The sequence below is a fragment of the Homarus americanus genome, unplaced genomic scaffold (genome assembly GCF_018991925.1).
Source record: "Homarus americanus isolate GMGI-L3 unplaced genomic scaffold, GMGI_Hamer_2.0 scaffold26351, whole genome shotgun sequence".
NCBI classification, from domain to species: domain Eukaryota; kingdom Metazoa; phylum Arthropoda; class Malacostraca; order Decapoda; family Nephropidae; genus Homarus; species Homarus americanus.
Genome location: NW_024724368.1, coordinates 4,011,615 through 4,034,972, shown reverse-complemented (window position 1 = coordinate 4,034,972; position 23,358 = coordinate 4,011,615). Strand labels below are relative to the sequence as shown.

The 23,358-nt window shown below is 42.8% G+C and overlaps 1 protein-coding gene across 6 annotated transcripts in view; it reads right to left on the bottom strand.

Moving 5' to 3' along the window:
• Positions 1–23,358, bottom strand: part of LOC121864180 (diacylglycerol kinase eta-like) — a 68,788-nt gene that overhangs the window by 40,023 nt on the left and 5,407 nt on the right. For 2 of the 6 annotated variants that reach the window (XM_042363184.1, XM_042363185.1), the window contains exon 1: positions 6,496–6,914. The exons of the other annotated variants lie outside the window; for them this stretch is intronic. The gene's annotated coding sequence lies outside the window, so the exon portion shown is untranslated. Of the gene's footprint in view, positions 1–6,495; positions 6,915–23,358 lie in introns of those variants that run through there. 6 annotated transcript variants of the gene reach the window in all.

Here is a 23,358-nt window from a genome sequence, read left to right as displayed (position 1 = left end):
CACACACATCCTCTACATCCTTGACCACCGAAGGGTCAAGACGTACCTGGCGCTCCTCTCGGAGCAGCCAGGTCAACTGTTAAGTTGGCCCATACCAACCCCCTCCCCTGAACCCTCCTCCCCACCGGAATATCAACAAGTTCTCGCCAGAAGTTACAATTTCATTTATGAAAGGAACGGAACCAGTGTTAAACAGTGGTGAACAGTGCTTAAGTCAGTGAGAACAACTCAACAGTAACAGTCGTACCCAAGTTAACCTTCACACAGTGAGGTCCCAGGTACCCAGTGATAACGGCCCCCGCGAGACCCAACAACAACCACCGAAGTGTTAATCCGTCTACGATAGGAAGGCCTGGGACCAAACCTCACTCATATAACACCATCTGTGAGGGAATTACTACACCACATGTCCCTCATAACACCATATGTGAGGGAATTACTACACCACGTCAAGTCCCATCACACCATCTGTGAGGGAATTACTATACCACATGTCCCTCATAACACCATATGTGAGGGAATTACTACACCACGTGAGTTCCTCCTAACACCATCTGGGAGGGAGTTACTACACTACGAGTTTGCTGTTCAACACCTACATTAATCTGTATGTTCCTTTACCTTTCTCTAATGAAGGCTTTTGGTAAACCTGCAATGTATGTAATAAGTCATTTATGTCCAATGTATATTTTACAAGCACTTCGGGCTGCAGAATTTTCAAATAAACCGTTAATTATTATTATTACACACACACACACACACACACACACACACACACACACACCTTAGCTTAGGGATTGATATATACTTGGTCATTTTCCTATATCTTTTCTTCATCGCTGCTAACAAGTCCATCCCCAACAGTGTACACCACCACAACACCCTCACCACCGTCTGCACTCTCACCACCCATCGTCACCAACACCACTATCACCATAACCACCACCACTTACCATCACCACTATCAACACCACCACCACTATCAACACCACCACCACTATCAACACCACCACCACCACTCACCCTCACCACCACCGCTCGACAGGAGCTGCCATGCACAGGTCAGCCGGCCTATTGCAGACTCCTTATTTTCTTGTGTTCTCTTATGTTACCACCACCACCACCATCACCACACCTCACCACCACCATCACCGCTATCACCACACCTCACCACCACCCACAACAACTAAGTTTCGTGTTTCAATTTTGTCCCGGTAACTGACAATGGGGGCGAACCGTTTCCAAAGTTACTATTCAATTTCAAAGTCAATTTAGCGGCTATCTTTACGACGCAGCACCGCACGCGCGCACTTTTACACACGCACACACACACACACACACACGCACGCACGCACACACACACCCCAAGGTCAAAACTGGCTCATTTAAGCCCCCATACCTCCAGACACAGAGTCGATTGCATTATTTCTGTCTTGCTTCAAGTATCGTAGACACCCTCATCACTCTCCCCTTACCACGACAACACTCAGACACACACTGATAGCATCCTTGACACACATACATACAGAGACACATAAATACACATAGATACACAAAATACACACACAGACACACATATATGTCCCCACACACACACACGGGAAAAAACGTAAAGAAATCACACAAGAAAAAACACAAACACACACATAAAACTACCAATAAATTACCAGACTAACACACGTACTGTACATACCATCTCGAGCATAAGTGACGTCTGTTAAGCAATAATACCAGTTGATGGGTGTAGAACAGACACTCATAACACGACACAACAAAGACCAGACAACGCAACACAGCACCACACGATACGACACGACACTGCACAGCAGACCAGACAACGCAACACAGCACCACACATTACGACACACTGCACAACACAACAGACCAGACAACGCAACACAGCACCACACGTGCGACACACTACACAACAGACGGGCAACGCAACACAGCACCACACGATACGACACACTACACAACACAACAGACCGAACAACGCAACACAGCACCACACGATACGACACACTACACAACACAACAGACCAGACCAGACAACGCAACACAGCACCACACATTACGACACACTGCACAACAGGCCAGGCCAGACAACGCAACACAGCACCACACGACACGACACACTACACAACACAACAGACCAGACAACGCAACACAGCACCACACGACACGACACACTACACAACACAACAGACCAGACAACGCAACACAGCACCACACGACACGACACACTACACAACACTAGCTTATATCAGGGGTCATACACAATCTTAACCCAACCACCCAAAAAATAAAAATAAACATTGATCACACAGAAAGAATAAACTACAATATATTTTACCGTTATATATTTTTTTACAAGAGATTTATTTTAAGATATAAAATAAAATAAAAACAATAATAACTACCTCAAGTGTTTTATAGATACATGAAAAGCCTTGACAGCCAATCGGCTTCTCTCGTCACCACAACCAGTCACAACCATCGTTCATGACCTGTATTTACTGGCCAACATTACAGTCAAGATGGAGAGAGACTTATATGTTAGTTATCAAGGTATTATACTCGAGGGCTTTACTGCTGAGGTGATCGGTGGGTGGTTGGCAGAGTAAATGTTTATATGTGGTATTCTGTCCCAATCGTGGAGACAGAACCACACACACCATATAATATTTCTCACATTTTCCACCCCGACAAGAAACACACATGAGACGCCATACTTGTACACGTTTCACTGGACCTACACACACACACACACACACACAGGAGGCTGGGGCCAATATGTCGCCAGTATCGATCTGAGACTCTACCCAACCTATAGATTATTATAAGGATCTGTTAGGTAAGGTTAGAGTCTAATGGGGAGTTCAGCCATGCCATTCCTGACTCGCTCTGTCTCTATCTGAAGAAGCAAAGCGCCATTAAATTATTACTCTATGATTCACCCAAAGTTCAACTGAGAAATTCCGAAATGCCAGTCGATAGGGGGGAGGGGTGAGGGGGGAGGGGGTGGTGGTGAGGGAGGGAAGGAGTGGCAGGAATAGAAGAGGAAAGATGGTGAGGTGGATATAAGGGGGGGATGGTGGTGAGGGAAGGGGGGGGTGATGGTGGTGAGGGAAGCAGGGGAGGAGAGGTAGAAGAGGAGAGGTGAGGGAAGAGGGAAGGGTGAGGGGCAGGGCAAGAGAGGTGAGGGAAGGGTAAGGAGGGTGAGGGAGGGTGGTGGATAATCAGCTGTATACCTCCCCCCTCCCAGGAGAACACACGGACTCCCTCACTAACTTTCTTCATCATTCTGTTACACGTTCACTCCATCCAGTCACCCCCCTCCCTCTCACCACTCACTCACCTATTCATTAATTCTCTTACCTATATCTTCACCCAATCTGTTCTCCTCTCTCTTCTGGTTCTAAAGGAGAAGTGCATACATAATGCTGAGAGAGAGAGAGAGAGAGAATTGTGTCCTGGACCCCCCCAATTTCAATATATCCCTTGGTTATGAATCGATTACTTCCCTACTAAGGAGTCGAGGATTTGGGTGGTGCAGTGTAACCTCCCGAAAACGGACTTCTCTCTCCATGTTATCCTTCTTATGGAGGTTTCACATCTAATAATCCCTCGATATAACGGACTTTCCTCTCCACATAGTCCGTTAAATAGAGTTTTCACCTTACGGAGACTATAATTAGGGCGCTCTAGAGACTTCCAGATAAAGGTAATTTATTCTTGTTCAGAGGAGAAAATGATTTGAAAAAGATGATTAAAAATTGGAAGTTATAATTAGACGATACGAGGCTGGAGGGATCGCTACTGTATAGTGAAACCTCCATATAACGAACCAACCTCTTTTATATATACACAACACAATGGTCTTTGTCTGTCTCTTCCTCTCTCTCTCTGTCTCTATCTCTGTCTCTTCCTCTCTCTCTGTCTCTATCTCTGTCTCTTCCTCTCTCTCTCTCTGTCTCTATCTCTGTCTCTTCCCCTCTCTCTCTGTCTCTATCTCTGTCTCTTCCTCTCTCTCTGTCTCTCTCTCTGTCTCTTCCTCTATCTCTCTCTGTCTCTATCTCTGTCTCTTCCTTCCTCTCTGTCTCTCCGGGGGGTGACGGAGGTGGTGTAGAGGTTTCACATCTAACGGACCCTCGATATAACGGATTTCCCTCCCCCATATAGTCCGTTAAATATAGGTTTCACTGCACCAACACACCCTAAACTCGAACACGTAGTATATCACCGAACGAAACGTCTCCCGAGTTGAAATAAATCGAATTACGTCTGTTAGGTCAGGTCAGGTCAGGTTATCTGTGTGGCGACCAAGGTGATATGCCAGACTAAAGTATATCCCTTACACCGCTCTCAACGGGTTATCAGCTCATACATACATACATACATACATACATACATACATACATACATACATACATATACTTACATACACACATACAAACACCATACACAGACACACTCCATACAAACATACACACACATACAAGGTTGTAAGCGTAGGAGTTGAAACCCCCCACCCCCCTATTCTCTGTAACCTGACTGTGTGTGGGCCGTGTTTGGTTACGACTCACTAACTAACACGTCCGTCTGTCCGTCTGTCCGTATGTCTGTCCACACTTCATATGCATGTGTACAGTCACCATTAAAATTATGTTAGATTAAACACACACACACACATACAGCAACTACACGTACTCAAGCAAACAAACAAACAAACAAACAAACACACACACACACACACACACACTCACACACACAAAATATGCGACCAGACACAGACAGATGATAGAAAGATAAGCAGAAAGAAATACAGACAGACAGACAGGCGGACACACACCTACGGCAGAAATCGAATTATTCATATAAAGTAACTGCAGGTAAAAACTCATTGTAGCGTTGACTTTTTCCATGCATAGTCAATGTGTGGAGGAGGGGGGGAGGGTTGGGAAGGCTTACAAACACCTAGTGAACAAAACAAACATTTATTATATACGGGTTGTAATAACAGTAATGTATACATAATCCAAATAACAATAACAGTAATAATAATAATAACAATAATAATAATAGTAATATCAACAATAACAAAAGCAATAATAATAATAATAATAATAATAATAATAATAATAATAACAACGACAGTACAAACAAACAAACAGCAGTATCCAAAAATCAATGTAAGGTCAGATTACAGATTGTCCACGAGGGGGCTAGTTTATTGGGCACCCCCTTACATCCTGTGCAAGGTGAAGCGCAGAAGCGTTTACAGTGCCCAACAGGGAAGCATGCGGAGTTCATGCTTGCCTTTATGACTCGTGCATTAAGGGCGTAAAAGGCCTGAAGGGTCATGGGTTTTGTCAGCAAGTTGCATAAAGTGACAGAATGACGAGTGTACTGGGGGGAAAATTCCCGGTACAATTTATATTTATAGCAAAGTGTGGCAGGTCCCTAATCATGTCAAGTGCCAGGCCTGTCACTAGGAGGAGGGATATCTGATCAGGGAGGGAAGAGATGCCACCCCTGTAGGGGGAGGTCATAGGGCAGATGAGGATGTGGTGAAAGAGGGTGTGAGAGTCGGTTGACCACAAAGTTTACAAACAGTGCGGCCAGGCGAAGTACAGTGGGGGTGGAGGTGATATGGTGTGGTGAGAAAGGTACAGTAGGGGTGGGGGGAGGCACATAGGCATTGACAACACTGAGGGACACACTAATTGTGATGGTGTGTCAGAGAATTATCTAAACAAGACCCCCGTAACATAGAGGTCATCCACACACCCGGATCCTCCCTCGCGTACAGCTTCTCCTAACACACTTTCTTCTCGTGTTATTCTGGGAAAGATATCGCAGCTCTCTCACACACACACACAGGAGGAACAGCTCTATTAACACACGTCATACTGGTCTTGATATGGGGCGTTAGAAACATGACTAGCGTGTAACCACACACACACACACACACACACACACACACACACACACACACACACACACACACACACACACACACACACACACACACACACACACACACACACACACACACACACACACACACACACACACACACACACACACACACACACACACACACACACACACACACACACACACACACACACACACACACACACACACACACACACACACACACACACACACACACACACACACACACACACACACACACACACACACACACACACACACACACACACACACACACACACACACACACACACACACACACACACACACACACACACACACACACACACACACACACACACACACACACACACACACACACACACACACACACACACACACACACACACACACACACACACACACACACACACACAGGCAATGCTTGTCTAATGGTCCTATGTTATAGCCAATGTTAACCTTGAATGATCTAATGTATAACCTGTATAGCTACCGAAGAGTTTATTTAGGGGGTATAAGGTATTCTTGACTCACCTGTGTGTATAATGCAGGTGAGAACAACAGCAGAGGCAGGTGGAGTAAACGCGAGTGTCACCGATAAAGTCACTGGTATAGATCACGTTTATATTATCCTCAACTTTTAAAATAGTCAAGATCACAGCATCAGCCCAGGACAGTTACCCCCCATGCACTGTCCCTGTTCGCAAGTGTGAAGTAATTACAACTGTCAGTCACCTCTCAGGAGTCGAGGGGGTGACAACAGAGTGTTCACGAAATACTTCCTATCGTGTGTAGAAGCTCTGGTACACAGCAACACTCACACCCATGGAGAGAGGCGACACTGTTCTGGACGGTGATGCTGGGGTGTATTATGAGGCAGCGCCCGTCCGCTTGCCTGCTTGCCTGCTCCTACCGTCCCAGAGTGGCGGACCAACAGCACCCAACCAGCTCCAGTGCCTCCAACGCCACTCATTGCCCCCTGGGCCGGCCCTCCACCACCCAGACTCCACCCCCAGTCCTTTCCTCCCACCACCAGTCCCTCCCTCCCGTCCTCCACCACCCGTCCCCCTGTCCTCTGCCTCCACCCTGTCCCTCCCTCCTGTCCTCCACCACCAGTCCCCTCCCCCCTCCTGTCTTCCACCCACCTGTCCCTCCCCTAGTCCTCCACCACCAACCTCCCTCCTGTCCTCTCCACCACCCTGTCCCTCCCCCCCCGTCCTCCACCACCCGTCCCTCCTCCCTCCCGTCCTCCACCACTCGCACCTCCTGCCCGTCCACCACCCGTCCCTCCCTCCCCGTCCTCCACCACCAAAACCTCCCTCCTGTCCTCCCCACCACCAGTCCCTCTCTCTCTAGTCCTCCACCACCCGTCCCTCCCTCCCGTCCTCCACCACCAAAAATTCCTCCCTGTCCTCCACCACCAGTACCTCCCTCCTGTCCTCCACCAACTGTCCCTCCCTCCCTCCGACCTATCCTTCCCCATCACCTGTCCCTCCTCCACCCACCACCATCACCACTAGCTCACCTTACCCCAACACCACTGCCTCCAGTCCCTCCCATCCTCACGGTCACGCCAAACCCATCACACCACCATCACCACTCCCCCTTCATCAATTACTCACCCGTACCTACCACCATCATCACTACCACCACCACCACCACCACTCCTTCAGCAATCACCGTCTAAATTTTACCACCATCATCACTCCCACCATCACCACTCCCCCCTTCATCAATCACTCACCTGTACCTACCACCATCATCACTACCACCACCACCACTCTCCCCTTCATTAATCACTCACCTGTACCTACCACCATCACTACCACCACCACCACTCTCCCCTTCATTAATCACTCACCTGTACCTGCCACCATCACCACCATCACCAACATTTCCAGTACTCCTTAAAATATTCTCCTCTTTTAAGTGGTATCGGTGACGTCATGTTGATAACCAAAATAAGCCTCCAAAGGTTTTGCCAATTTATTTATCGATAAATCAAAGTCAATAATGTATTACCAAACCTACTTCATGAATAATGTACAGCACCTTATAGTGAATAACATGATAATCCAACCCACACGCTCTTACACCATGACGAATTAATACAGAGATGAAAGTCCGTTATAATATAGGTATATCCGTTACATCCAAGTGCATTATATATGAAACCTCCTTCTAACGGACATTATGTAAAGGCTAGTTCGTTATATAAAAGTCCGTTATATGGGAATATCACTGGAAAGAGAGAAATCCGTTATATAGAGGTTTCACTGGAGTGTACGCGTCTCATAAATACCAAGATAAACCCGTGACTAAAAACCACACAAACTCGGAACCTAAACCATAACAAAAAACAATAAAAAACAGAAGAAAATAATAAACATAAATACTAATAAAACAATTCTGTAATACTTGAGACTCTTCATCTCCTTCACTCAATAATAATCAGAAAAATTCTCCACCATAACGATATAAAAAATTTCCCCACCCGTAACGATATAAAAATTCATATATGTATAGCCAAGGTTGTTTTTGTTATAGCCGGTGTTGGGGGAAATGAATATAGCTGAAGAAACTAATGGAGGAGAGCACAGTGAAAACACAAAGCCACTCGGGGGAGAGGGGGGGGGCTGGATGGGATTTGACAAATTTTCAGGATGGGGCTTTTGTTCCATGGTATAGACTGTGTGGGATTGTGTCCGGGTAGAGAGCATTGAGGCAGAGGTGGGAGGAGACTGAGCGTGACGCGAGGGGAACCCCCTTATGGAAGCCTGGACTAATATGAAGAGAGGTGTGTGTGTGTGTGTGTGTGTGTGTGTGTGTGTGTGTGTGTGTGTGTGTGTGTAATTTAGTGGGAATGGTGTAATGTAGTGTAGTATAGTGTAGTTATATATGTACATGTTAAGTGTAGTATAGTGTGGAGTGTATGTGGCCACCAGACAGACAGACACTAACACAGGTAGAGAGGTGTGGGAGGGAGGGGTCGGTTCAGGCCGGGACAACTTTAGTGGGCCTCAATAATACATCACCATCATTCGGCCCCACCCACCTCCTTCCTCCCACTAGCCATCCAATCAACTGTCTAAGGTAACACACCCTGCTATTAGACGACACTGGCATAAAGTGACTTATGACATCACCTAAATAGTCATCCCATGTATAACTCTTCTTAAAAACAAAATATAAACGTCGTTACAGCAGCGATAAATCTTGCTAGATCTACGAGTCACAGTGACACGTACTGCGGCACCTTTGTGCCCAGTGAAAGTTTGAACGTTCGTGCTCTTGGCGAGCGTACAGCGAATGAGGGTGCGCCAAGTCCGTAGACTTGCGTCGTTTTCCATCGTAAATAAAATGGTTAATTAATGTCTTCCTAAAGAAACCATCGACATGGGACCAGGTTTGTTCCACTCTACGAATTTTTTGCGATCTTTCCACCAAGTTTGATGAAAAAAGATTGTGCCGTTTCGGCTGCCCAGAACAGACAGACAGACAGGTAGTCCTATAGTATATTAGACAACGGTACATGAAAGATGAACTAAAAATAAACTTAAAACTACTGTATGTGTGTGTGTGTTGACATGGAAACGGCGCACCCAATTAACAGAAAAATTATCAAAGGGGTTTTAGTGTGTAAAATCGAGCCCGATCACCCGGAAAAATATGAGCATCTACAGCACAGTGTTGTCAGCACAAAAACAAAAGACGATCATAACACCCTGTAGAGATAGCCTCATTATATACGATTGGCATCCCTGAGTCGCTCTGTATGTAGACTTCTATTCAATAAAATTACATAAAAGTTATAAAGAACGAAGAACTACAATACATTAATAACACAAATACTGAACAATAAAAAGTAACGGTTGATGTCAGATGAAAAGAAAGACGAATGGCTGTTCGTTACGCTTATATCCAACAAGGTAGCGTCTAGAATGGCCTTGGCTCAACAACAATAATTTAAAATACAAAACAAGGGACGGATATTGTTCTCCACCTTGGCGCAGCTTATAACAGCCCTTAATTAGACGACTGGGTAAACATTGGACAGGCTTCTATACAAAACACCTTAAAAAAAAGCTCTAATTAACTCAACTCAAAATTAAAATCCATGGGAAGCAGTCTTTGATCTTTGTTTTTCAGGGTAGCCATAAATAGAAACAAGTGGTTAAGGTAAACACATCTTGTATATTATTATTATCATTACCTTACTGCCTACATCACCACCGTTATCATTAATACTCGACTCCAACAGATATTACGTAGATATAAACAAAAAATCCTGCAATCCTTTTTTTTTTCAATTAATCTGGTAGTGAAACAATGCTTAATGTGATAGGAGAGTTAATTACATTAAAATTACACCAGTTTTAATCGGCGCGCATCATTTACCAGTCCCGTGTGCCTGTGATAATAGATACGGTGCTTTTACTGATAAAATTATAATGCATGTACTCTATTTAAATTCGTGGATCACCTGAAGAATCGACACCCCCACCTTATTTCCCCTTAAGATTAACCAAACCTAACACTATTTGGGAGGATGAGGTTAGGTTAGGATATTCAAGGCACGAGTAAATATTTTTGCTACAGTTGTTAAAAAATAAGCTTATTTATACAATATATTTTACTTGTCTTGCCGTAATTTTTTTTTAAGAACACAGAATAGATTGTAAAAATAAGTTTATTTTTTTAACCTGACTAAAAAAAATATTTACTCGCGTTGAATTTTTACATAAACCTGAATTTAAATTTCTGCCCCTTGTCTAGTGATGATATATATTCATCTGAAATTCCATCAAAAGTGCAAATATGGATACACAATTTTACATTGTCGAGCAGGCTGTCGTGTCTGACCTATACAGCAGTGACAAACACGTGAAATATGGCCTTCTGTACTTATTTACTTATTCTTGTGAAGTTTCATCAAACTATATGCACGACTACTACTACTACGACTACTACTTTCAATTATGCTTCTATTATTGCTTTTAATACCGACAGGAGCGTCACACAGTCACACACCCAACAAAATGTTGACATGTTTGTATTTTCCTGTGATTTTACCTCCAGACACACACTAGGGAATTTTTTTTAATGTTATTTCATCCTTTTGTCTATAGTGGTATCACATGTCCTTGGTAAGTCTTGTTAAAAATATCTTAAACGGAGGAAAAAAAACGACACACTGCGGACAATGTTGTGACCTTGGTGGCTATCGAACTGTTAATAACTAAAGTGAGCGCGGCTGTACGTGAGGGTTTGACTTGTATTCTAAAGTTAATCGTTATGAAACTATAGAAATTTATACGTTAACAAACTTTTTTTCGGAACGCGCATGCAAGGTAGAATATATATAATTGTATACAAAAATCAGCTAGATCCACAATGATGAGAACGTGACAGTACAGCGTTAATCTACTGTTGGTATGTCAGCGAAACATTCAAGGACAACAAACACTTAATAAATATCCAATACGAAAACCAACAATCATAGTTAACATTCCACAAGCGGACCAACACTACAAACACACAGACAGACAGTGCAGGTTGAATCAAAACCCATTGAAAGGACACCAGAACCTGATCCAGAACGAGCGCCAGGTGTGATGAGGCTTTGGGCGCCACACACACACACAATACTCTTCTTATTCAGCGGGAACCAAAGTAAACATAATTATTAAAGCTGCAGAGGCCATCAACACACCTGTACATCGTAACCTACACACCTGTACATCGTAACCTACACACCTGTACATCGTAACCTACACACATGTACATCGTAACTACACACACACCACACCTGTACACCGAGTCATAAATAAAATCGCAGGTTCAGTAACTTCAAGTGAACGTCAATGAATAGGATAATTGGTGCTAGTTAACGTACATGACAGGTGGGTGAACTCAGCATAAACACTGCACCCAGATCACCATTTTAACAAGCTATGGAAATGAGGTCGGCCACAGAGCTAATTGGCGGACTACAGCCATCCCATTACAAGCCGGGTTATATTTTAATTTAAACATCGAAAATAAAACTAATCATCAACCTAAAAAAACAACTGACAACCAATACTAAACATCGAAAACCAACAAAACATCGACTACCAATAACATCAACAACCCAACTAAACAACAAAAACCATCGAAATATCAATTAACTAAACTAAGCAACAAAACCCAACACTACACATCGAAAACCAAATTAAACATCGAAAAGCATCTAAACGTCGGCAATCAAGTAAAACCGCTATTTTATTATAATTCATTTCAGTAATGGAAACACTCCACAATGGCTAACAATTTCCTTCCCATCTCTTAAAAGGTAAAGCCCATCACCACAGCCAGTGACATCACCAACATGAATCTGACCTATATATACTGTTAATGAATAGTATGATTTATTTCTTTGTGAATGAACCTCTGTCCTCAGAATAGGCAAACTGTACTCCAAGCTTTGTCAATAAATCTGTTAAACTGAAAAGCCCTACAACCTTCCCTCACAAGTTCCTTCGTTCTCCAACAGGTGTTTCAGCCTTGGCGCCAAAAACATGGAGGCGACAGCGGCGATGAAAATTTTGAGAGGTTGACAAGTGAATTTTCATGAGAATTAATATCTTGTACAGTATATGATGATTAATTGGTTCAAATTTATAATGCAATATTTCCTTTGATCATATGTTAAATTTGGAAACGTGCTATTTCCCTAACGAAAGTCACGTATATGACACACGTTAGATATGGATTGACAAGGCTGTGTTGATCTTTCCACGTAAGGCAGAGTGAGCTGCTTCATGAATTATAGTTTACTAAGCTTTTCTCCACAAACATCAAACACTTAAATCATTCAAGGAAAAGCCACTACGCTTAGTGGTGTGTTTGTCCCTTACCATCAAAGGTTTCAGCTAATTCTCTACATAACGTTCAAACATCGTCCCTATAATCATGTAAAAATAGCTGAAAAAAGTAAATTATACGTAAAAACTCTCCTGTCATTACAGGATTCTGTCGAATAACTGTATTTATAATTTCGATTTCAATTTCCAGGAGGTAAGATTCAATTTCCGACAGGTTTGAGCACGTCACAAACTCAAGGTCTGGGAGTGATAGATCATTAGGCCCACTCTCTCACTCTAAGCTACCTCCATTAAACTTACAAATTAGATTCTATCCTACTGACGAATCCTGGTTCTCTCTCTTTTAATCTTATATCTTCTCTCTCCTCTTCTTCCTCTCTCTCTTATTTTTCTCCTTTCTCTTGTCTCCCTCTCCTCTTCTTTCTCTCTCCCCTAGTATCACTCCTCAGTCAATGACAGCCTACCTACTTTGTGTGTGTGACAGAGAGAAACACACACACACATTGTAATGCGTCAACAGGCTCCCAAAATCATTACCATACTACAGCCTTGAACCCCTCCACGGACTCGAAAACAGGACTGTCCCTTTAAAAGACAATATGTTTCAAAATCACTTAATTCTAAGGAAGACTGTTAGCTCACTTGTTTATTGTGGGGGGAGACTTTACTAGTTCACTTGTTTATATTTAAGTAACAATCACCTTTTTTTTTTACCTTTACATACACAATGAGGGAAATTTGGGTAAATGTGATCCCTCCATCCCACCCAACCTTACCCACAAATGCGGACGGTCTAGGTAACTTCTGATGAGAAAAACCGGAATTCATGACCACCTCAGGTTATTGGCCCCGAGAACAAACCGACAAACAAGAAACTAGATGACAAACTTTCTTAATGACGCCTGCTGCTGCTTTTCCTGGAAGACAATGTTTCCTGGGAAGGATCAGCGAGACGATGTTACAAAAATACAGTGTTCTAGGTACAGGTTGGTCCAATTAAAGTGAACCATAATAACAATGAAATAAAAATTCACGAAACGGACAAAATCTGTATGTAAGCAGTAAGAAAGTTTCTGAAAACCTTTGAAAACAATAGTTAGTAATGTTTGAACGTTATGTCATCCATGAATTATTATTATTATTATTACATTTTCGCCTCCCAGGCCCCAATGTGGGTCAGTGACCTGTGCCAGGGTGGGCTAATCCCTGTAAAAAAAAAATGCACTCAAACCCCTACTCAGTGTTACCAACCTAAAACTGATTCACTTTAATTGGACCACCCTGTACATCTAACTCGGGTATATAGCAGCATGTGTGTATTGTTTAAGGTAGTGGTCGCCCGATGTGTTTTACAAGTATATAAGGTTTTTACCGTTCTTCCCAATAAATAATTCCCCATGAAGCCTAATTCATTTTCTTCTAATATCGAACGACGCCTAACTTTCCAAACATTAATATGATGCAAAATACAAAAACAAAATCATTTCAATAAAATCTGCGTTAAGGAAAAGAAATTCGCAGAAGGCAGCAATCGCCTGAACATGTGAGAAATTAGTTCCAATTTTGGCGACTAAAAATACCAGAATTTTTCCCCAGTCCGACAGTCGAGTTCTTGTTCCTCCAGCATTACCTCTTTAACTGTGCTCCTGCCGCCTTCTCTACCCTGCACCAATAGCACTTCCCCTTCTTCGTGAACCGTCTTTTGTTTTCAACTCACAAGTGATGGCCTACTTTTCCCGGGAACTATTCTTCTCCTTCACAATACCTACTTCCCTCCATGACACTCCAGACCTTTCAGCCTCTGCTACCCTTTCCTCTCACTCAGCCCTGTCCAAACATTCCCAGCTAGCCCTCACCCTTCACCCACCTCCTCTTCGTCCACCCTCCCTCTTTCCTTCTCTTCCTCGTCGTCCTCCTCTCTCTCTCTCTCTCTCTCCCGCCCCGCCCATCCGCCCGACACTACGATCGTATCCTTTCGCCCCCTCCTCCTCCTCCTCCTTACCCTCCTACCCAACCAGCCCACCACGACCCACCCATCCCACTCGCCCACCCCGCCACAGGTCCAACACCCACGCAGTTATTGATCCTTATTGCAGGTGGATGGGGGGTGGGGGAGGGGGTGTGGTCCACATTCGCCCTACACCACCGACGAAACTTAACACGCCCACCTCCCCTCTACACCAGGTACATCCCAAACTACAGGTACCTCATCCCTGACCCCCATCACCCCTCCTGACCCCCACCACCTCCCTGATCCTCCACCACCCCTCCCTGATCCTCCACCACCCCTCCCTGATCCTCCACCCCCTCCCTGATCATCCAACACCACTCCCTGATCCTCCACCACCCCTCCCTGATCATCCACCACCCCTCCCTGATCATCCAACACCACTCCCTGATCCTCCACCACCACTCCCTGATCATCCACCACCCTCCCTGATCATCCACCACCCTTCCTGACCCCTTTACCTCCTGACCTCCCTGATCCTCCACCATCCCCCTCCTGATCCTCCACCTGATCACCCCTCCCTGACCACCATCCCCCTGATCCTCCACCACCCCTCCCTGACCCCCTTTACCCTCTCTGATCCCCCACCATCCCTCCCTGATCATCCACCACCACTCCCTGATCCTCCACCACCCCTCCCTGACCCCCTTTACCCCTCCCTGATCCTCCACATCCCTCCTGATCCTCCACCATCCCTCCCTGATCATCCACCACCCCTCCCTGATCCTCCACCATCCCTCCTGATCATCCACCATCCTCCTGATCATCCACCATCCCTCCCTGATCATCCACCACCTCCCTGACCCCTTCACCCCTCCCTGACCCCTTCACCCCTCCCTGATCCTCCACCACCACTCCCTGATCCTCCACCACCCCTCCCTAACACCCTTCATCCCCTACCACCCCTCCCTGACCTTACCTGGAGGCATCATCGACCCCACCTGGCTGCGTCATCTCGGGTCACAACACCTCATCAAGACTATATACGGTTCTTTTCATCCCCACAGCCACCGAGAACCACCCTCCTGTGAAGCCTGTCATGTCATTTTAATTAGCCGACACGAACTTATCCTCCCCACCCACCCACCACCACACCCTCTCACCTGTGCCCACCCACCCACCCACCCACCAGCTACAGGTAGATTCAACTCCTCCCTCAACCGTCAATTCATTGCTTCTATCCTAAAATAACTATTACTTCCCCACCCATCACCATCCACCCTTACCCATCACCATCCACCCTTACCCATCACCTCTCCCCCATTACCCCCACACCAACACCTCCCCCATCACCTACTTTATATACCTGCCTTTACTGTACCACCAAAACCGTTTTATCAGAAATTATCCTGTAGATTGATAGAAATTACCATTGCAATAAATATATTTGCCAACTAGACATAATCCTGACAGCTCCGTCTTGTTGTTCCACCTTAATACAACCCATGTTGTACTGTTTCCCTCCCTTATCATATTTATCAACTCCACTGTAAATTATGTACAGTATATAAAAATAAAATAAATAAATAAAATAAAATAAATAAAATGAATAAATAACGAAGTGATAACCGTGGTAACATTCTGATATGTTCTTATTACCACCAGGCTATGTATACTATTTCAGATGATACTAAATGTTACATAATACTTCCTTGAGATAAATGTACAGTATATATCAGGTGCAGCTCAGGCTCTTAACTGGCTCAGTCACGGTAATATGATTTTTTTTAATCGACTCTGTGTTCTTTGGGCTAAATAAAATGTTTCAATATCAATCCATATCAACACCTCCCCCATTACCCCCACACCAACACCTCCCCCATTACCCCCACACCAACACCTCCCCCATTACCCCCACACCAACACCTCCCCATTACCCCCACACCAACACCTCCCCATTACCCCCACACACCAACACCTCCCCATTACCCCCCACACCAACACCTCCCCCCATTACCCCCACACCAACACCTCCCCATCACCCACGCCAACACCTCCCCCATTACCCCCACACCAACACCTCCCCCATTACCCCCACACCAACACCTCCCCATCACCCACATCCACCCCATCACCCCCACACCACACCATCATCCACACACCTCCCCATCATCCACACACCTCCCCATCATCCACAAACCAACTCCTCCCAATCACCCACACACCAACACCTCCCCATCACCCACGCCAACACCTCCCCATTACCCCCACACCAACACCCTCCACCCACAAACCAATACCTCCCCATCACCCACACACCAACACCTCCCCCACACCTCCTCATCACCCACACACAAACACCTCCCATTCACACACAAACACCTCCCCATTACCCACACAAAACCTCCCCACACATCACCCACACACAAACACCTCCCCATTACCCACACACCAAAACCTCCCCCACACCTCCCATCACCCACACACCAACACCTCCCCATCACCCACACACCAAAACCTCCCCCACACCTCCCATCACCCACACACCAACACCTCCTCATCACCCACACACAAACACCTCCCCATTACCCACACCTCCCCATCACCCACACACCCATACCTCCCCATCACCCACACACCCACACCTCCCCATCACCCACAGCAACACCATTATTCCCACACCAACATATTTATCCTTCTAGGACTAGCAGCCAGAGCCAGTCAATATAGGGACGAGGGGATAAAAACAGTAGGGATTACCTGTACTGAAAGCTTACCTGGCCTTCTCTTTCACCTGCCTCCCATCAGGGCACTATTTAAACCCACTAGCTATTCCCTGACACGAGGTTCCCGCCCCAAGTGATCGAGGACACAAGGGTCAAGATGATCTAACCCAGTGAGAGGTGTTCTAGTGGCAGCTATGTCAGACAACAGACACACAGACAACAGACACACAACTATTAAAGAGGATAATATGTCCTGTTTTATGGTGCAAGACATAATAAAAAACTATTGATTATATGAACATTGAGCTTTTAGTCTGTGTGTGGACGGGCATGGTGCCACTGGACTGAGCTCAAACGGTTCCAAAAATGTAGCTTTCTGAAGACTTCAAACATTTTCCCCCTACGTAGTAAATATAAATATACAAACTCTTTTTAAATGTTTTTCTTACCATTGAAGTGCTTGGCTATACTGTACTGTAGATTATACTATACCTCCTTCAGGTCAAATAATCTGATTCATTAAGTTTAATCTTTAGCAACGGTACACTCGGTGAATGGTTATGATACCAACACTTCCCCGTGGTTCTCAATATAAAAAAGGATTTTTTAACTCCTTCAATTTGAGGGGTCTCAGTGTTGAATAAAATCGACTGGTATCAGCCAAATACGTAAAAGAATAAAAGCACCGTCTGGAGTAAAGTGGATGGTAGAAGTACTGTAGTTATTGAACCACTTGGGTACAAGGAGTCTCTCTGTGCTGAATAAATTTGGCTGACATGAGCAAATTATAAAGTAAAAGCAGCATCCAGTATAAAGTGGTTCAATAAATATATGTATGCCATAACGAATCTAATTGGTTCTAGAACCTTGTTCGTTATAGCATTCATTCGTTATAGGATTAATCCGTTCCAGGCCCCCAAATACAACCACTTAACACTGAAAAATAATATAAAATTGTAGAAATTGTAAAAAAGTGCATAAATATGCATCTAAACCCCTGAAATAAAGAATATCATTAATACTTGTAATAAAAATAAATAAAAATAAATAAATAAATAATAATAATGTTAGTTGTAGGAGTTTCGTTCGTTATAGCATTCTCAATTTTATAGGTAAAACCGTTCGTTATAGGAATATTCGTAGTAGAATCTGTTCATTATAGCATACCCCACTGTATATGCATTTCAGATTTTTTTTTTTTTATGGGAATTAGCCCACCCAGGCACAGGTCACTGACCCACATCGGGGCCTGAGGGACGAAAATGTAATAATAATAATAATAATAATAATAATAATAATAATAATAATAATAATAATAATAATAATAATAATAATAATAATAATAATAATAATAATAATAATAATAATAATAATAAAGAACCACAAAGAAATACAAAATGAAAAAACAAAAGTGAGGAACAATATATGTATGTTGTGTTGTCAATAGTAAGAGAAACAATTGAGACCCTGCAATTGTGTGTAAATGAGGCAGAAAGTCAGATCAGCAACCTGGGACTTGATTTTTTTTCATAATTTAAAATCAAACAGTACAGTATAAACACAGGCTAATATAAGTGAAGATTATGAAGTATTGAACTAATTACTATTTGTTGTTGCTTTAGACTCAAGCATTGTTCTCCAATAACTTTTCTATAACTGCCCTAAGGCCAGGGTGAATCCCAAGCAGGAGCAATTAAAAAAATGTGTTGGGGTGACTCAGGTGTCATCCACGGCATCTCTTAAGTCATAAATCACTGGAGTTGATGTCATAAATGATAAGAAGACCTTATTAAAGCCTGACTCATACTGGTACACAACTCATTCTTAGTTTATCATCTTTTTTTCACAGGGCAAGAGGATGGTGTCAATCATTACCTGCTGTACTTCCCATTCTGTTTGACCACAACAACACAACACTTCCCAAACTCTCACCAACCCAAACAGTGTCCCCAGATGGTTAAATGGCCTAGTGCCAACCCCTCCAGCAGTTTCACTACTTCCCCTCAGTCACTGAATCCATGGGTACATGATGGAGAATCAATGTGATAGATACAGTACTGTAATTGTAATTATACAAAGTATCCCACAGTTCTTTTGAACTGTTAAAATACAACTTTAGAAAAGACAGAATACAGTAAACCATTGATTTATATTTAACTGATTTACACAATTGTTATAAATCACCATAAATCGTATACCAGTACTGTAGTACATTACAGTACATTTTTTTTTTTGCACATTTGATGTTATTGAACATCTTGTACAAACAAATACTGTATAAATATACTGTATACAGGTATAAGATTTCAGGAACTTTTTGTAAACAGTTCCAGGATGTGTTGGTGGTAAGCCTGAGGAAAATACCTGTAGTCACAAGATCACTGTGTCCAGAGTCTGCTTCACGTATCTACATTATTGGTTTATTCTCATTTCATCAAGATCTGCAGCTTGTAAAGTTACCAAGCTGGATCTGATTAATCTCAATAGAGTAGAGGAACAGAAACAAAATCCAGAGTTAAACTTAGCCAGTTAAAATGGCTAGAGCCCTCTTTGGTTTGGACTGGGAGCTGTACAGTATTCAGTATTCCTCAAACAGAGCTGAAATGGTGGGGAAGTGTCAGTCAAAATTAAAAAAAATCCCTGCATTAACTTGAGGGAGCTATGGGTCCTTCTTTTCTTGTTACTATGTAATATAGAATCCATTAGTAAGAGACTATTGAACAGTATTCTTTATAAAAACCATGTTGGCTGTGACATGCATCACAAAGAGAGAGCTTTGTATTTTTCATAATGAACAATGCAGTGAGTGCAATGTCAGGCTATTTTGCAGGCGAGGATATTGCTTGTACTTGGAAAATTTAAGCAGATAATTTGTTGAGGAATAAGAAGGTATAAGGTGGTACCTTCTGAATGAGGTTAGTTTAAGAATCCTTTTCATGGAATTGTTTTCTGAAAGTGGTTTGTTTGTTCTCCTTTAGTGGATCTGTTTATTATGGCAGACAATACCAAGTGACTAGCGTTTGTTCTAAGTATTGTTCAGGAGTGCTTATGATGTGGACTCTTTCTCCTTAGGCTGGAACACTTGGGGTTGCATTATTTGTTTCCTTCATTTTTCACAATTTTTAAGCTACAAGAAAGCTCCTGATTTTTCTTAGAAATACTGTACTGTAAACTGCTTTCTGTCCTGGCAGCATCTGGTTTCTTTCACTCTTGTTAGTCCATCTTTTCTGTCACAAGATTAAGGCTGGAAGACTATTTACTGTCCTAGTCCTCATATTTACAGTCTTCATACCGCCCTCCTAAGATTTCATCAGATCACTAAACAAAAACTTATTTAATGAAGTTTGGATTCATGGTAAGAGCCAGCTCCTACTGTAATACTGCAGGGTTGGCCACCATGTATACAAGGAAGTCATGTGTACTCCCTGATGGAACACTGTTGTCATCTGTTGTGTTGCGGCACTTCATCTCCTTAATCTTATACAGTACAGAAAAAAGCCACCAAATCAGGGGTTATATTGATAATTAGTTTGATAATGACACGTGTCTGGTCTCTCTTTGCAGTGTTTATTTGTAAAAAAAAATCTGCCTACTAATGTTAAGTGTCATGCCCCATCTAGATAATGCTTCAAGGAGTACATAGTAGGGCTTACTGCAGCTCTAGGAGTTATCAGGGAGGTTTACACTGATGCTCTACCTTAATGCAGGTATTTTCTGTTGTGAGGCCCAGGACCCATCATATAAAGGTTGCCAAAAACCAGATTGTGTTTCAGGAAAGCCATATATATATACAGGTTGTACCTATCTAGTCCGGCAACCTCGGGACCTGACCGGTGCCGGACCATGGAAATTCACCCTTTTCCTGGATAGATAGTGACTTGTGCTTATGCTTGGAAGCACTAGCACCACTTTCTCTGCATCATGGTCTCTTTGAAGACATATTGAAGGGTTAAATGTCATATAGTAGCTTCTCAAATTTCGCGAGTTTTTAATTCTTAACGTATTTTATTGGAACACACCAAAAAATAAATAAATACAAATTTTGACGGCGGAAACTTGAATTTCGACGGGTTTGAACGGCCCGCCAACGTACAGACGACGTGCATAATCGTGTAAACAGCGTCATTTCTCTTATGTACAAAAGATTCATTATTGTTTATTACTGAATGTCTTTTTTATTGAATTAATGTTTGTGTGCAAAATGAGCAATGCAATTCATTAATAATACGTAGAATATTAAAACACACGAGGAAATGACACAGCATTGTTTTCGTTGATTACAAAGCCAGTGACTGACTGGTTCTACATATAAAACTGAAGAAAATAAGACCTTGGTTGTAGCTGCAGTAAAATTAATATGGTTGTTTTAAGTAATGTTATTTAATGTTAATAAATGGAACAATAGTAAGTAGCTAACGATAATGGTAAAGAAAAAAGAGAGATCGCGTATGTAAGTGCGCATGCGCACACGTGAAAACATATCGTCATTACTTTACATAAGAATATGAAAGCAACACTTATTTACTATTCATATATATTTTAATTAATGTTTCTGAATTTGTTTTTATTGAATTAATGTATGCGTGTGCAAAATTAACAATACAATTTATTAATAATACGTGGAATATTAGAGGAGACAAGACAGCTGCCGGCATTGTTTATGTTAAAGCTTACGAAACCAGTGACTGATTGGTTCTACATATAAAACTGAAGAAAATAAGACCCTGATTTTAGCTGTAGTAAAATTAATGTAAAAAAATAATATGATTGTTTGAAGTACCTGTAATGTTATTTAATGTTAATAAATGGAACAATATAAGTAGCTAACCATTAATGGTAAAAAAAATGTGAGACTGCGCGTATGTAAGTGCGCACATGTGAAAATATATCGTCATTACTCTACATAAGAATATGAAAGCAACACTTATTTACTGCTCATATATATTGAAGGGTTAAATGTTGTACTCTGTACAGACAAGCAGAGAGAGAGAGAGCAGCCGAACTGCCGGATGTAAACAAACCTTAATTTCCCGCGGCTGTTTTTTTTTTTTAAGGGGATTAGCCCACTGGGGCAAAAGGTCACTGACCCACATTGGGGCCTGTGGGGCAAAAACCTATCTACCTATTGGACAAACTAAAATCGTTCCGGACCACGGGAGTTTCCGGACCACAGAATGCCGGACTACAGAGGTACAACCTGTATAATCCTTTAGTGATTGAGGTACTGACCACTCTTACATAGATTTTCAGCAGAGATGCCTATAATAATCCTTGTTTCTTTAGCCAGAAGAATTGTACCTGAGAGGTTGTAGTTTTCATGGTTAGATCAATTGCACACTTTTCAGAGAATCTGCAAGTAGGTCTAGATATGTTGTCTGCTCAATGAGTACAAATGCAACATGAGTGACCTTTGAAACCTTCTTGTTATTTTCATTACCTCAGATTCCCTCCGTTAATACTGTATATCTACAACAATGTATTTGAAGATCCCAGGTCATTACCACAGCCAGGAGGGTGACATGGATTAAGCCTGTGTTTCAATATTGTATTCACCAAATCTAATGATGGACTTGGTTGTTCATCCTTATTCGGTGGCTAAGGATTCCTATTTTGCCCCAAAAATGGCCAAGGATGAAGACCACCATCCGTTCAACTAACTTCCAATGATGATGGCTGCTGTTTAAGGGTTAAATCTTTAATTCCATTTTATGTGGCACATCTATTGTACAAACATTATTGCACTTGTGAAACACCCTGTTCTGATATTGATTATGTGCTTCATTGTATCCAAGCTGTGTTACTTAGGACACATCAGATCTTGCTTAGAGGTCTTGTTTCCTTGGGACAAGATAGTGAT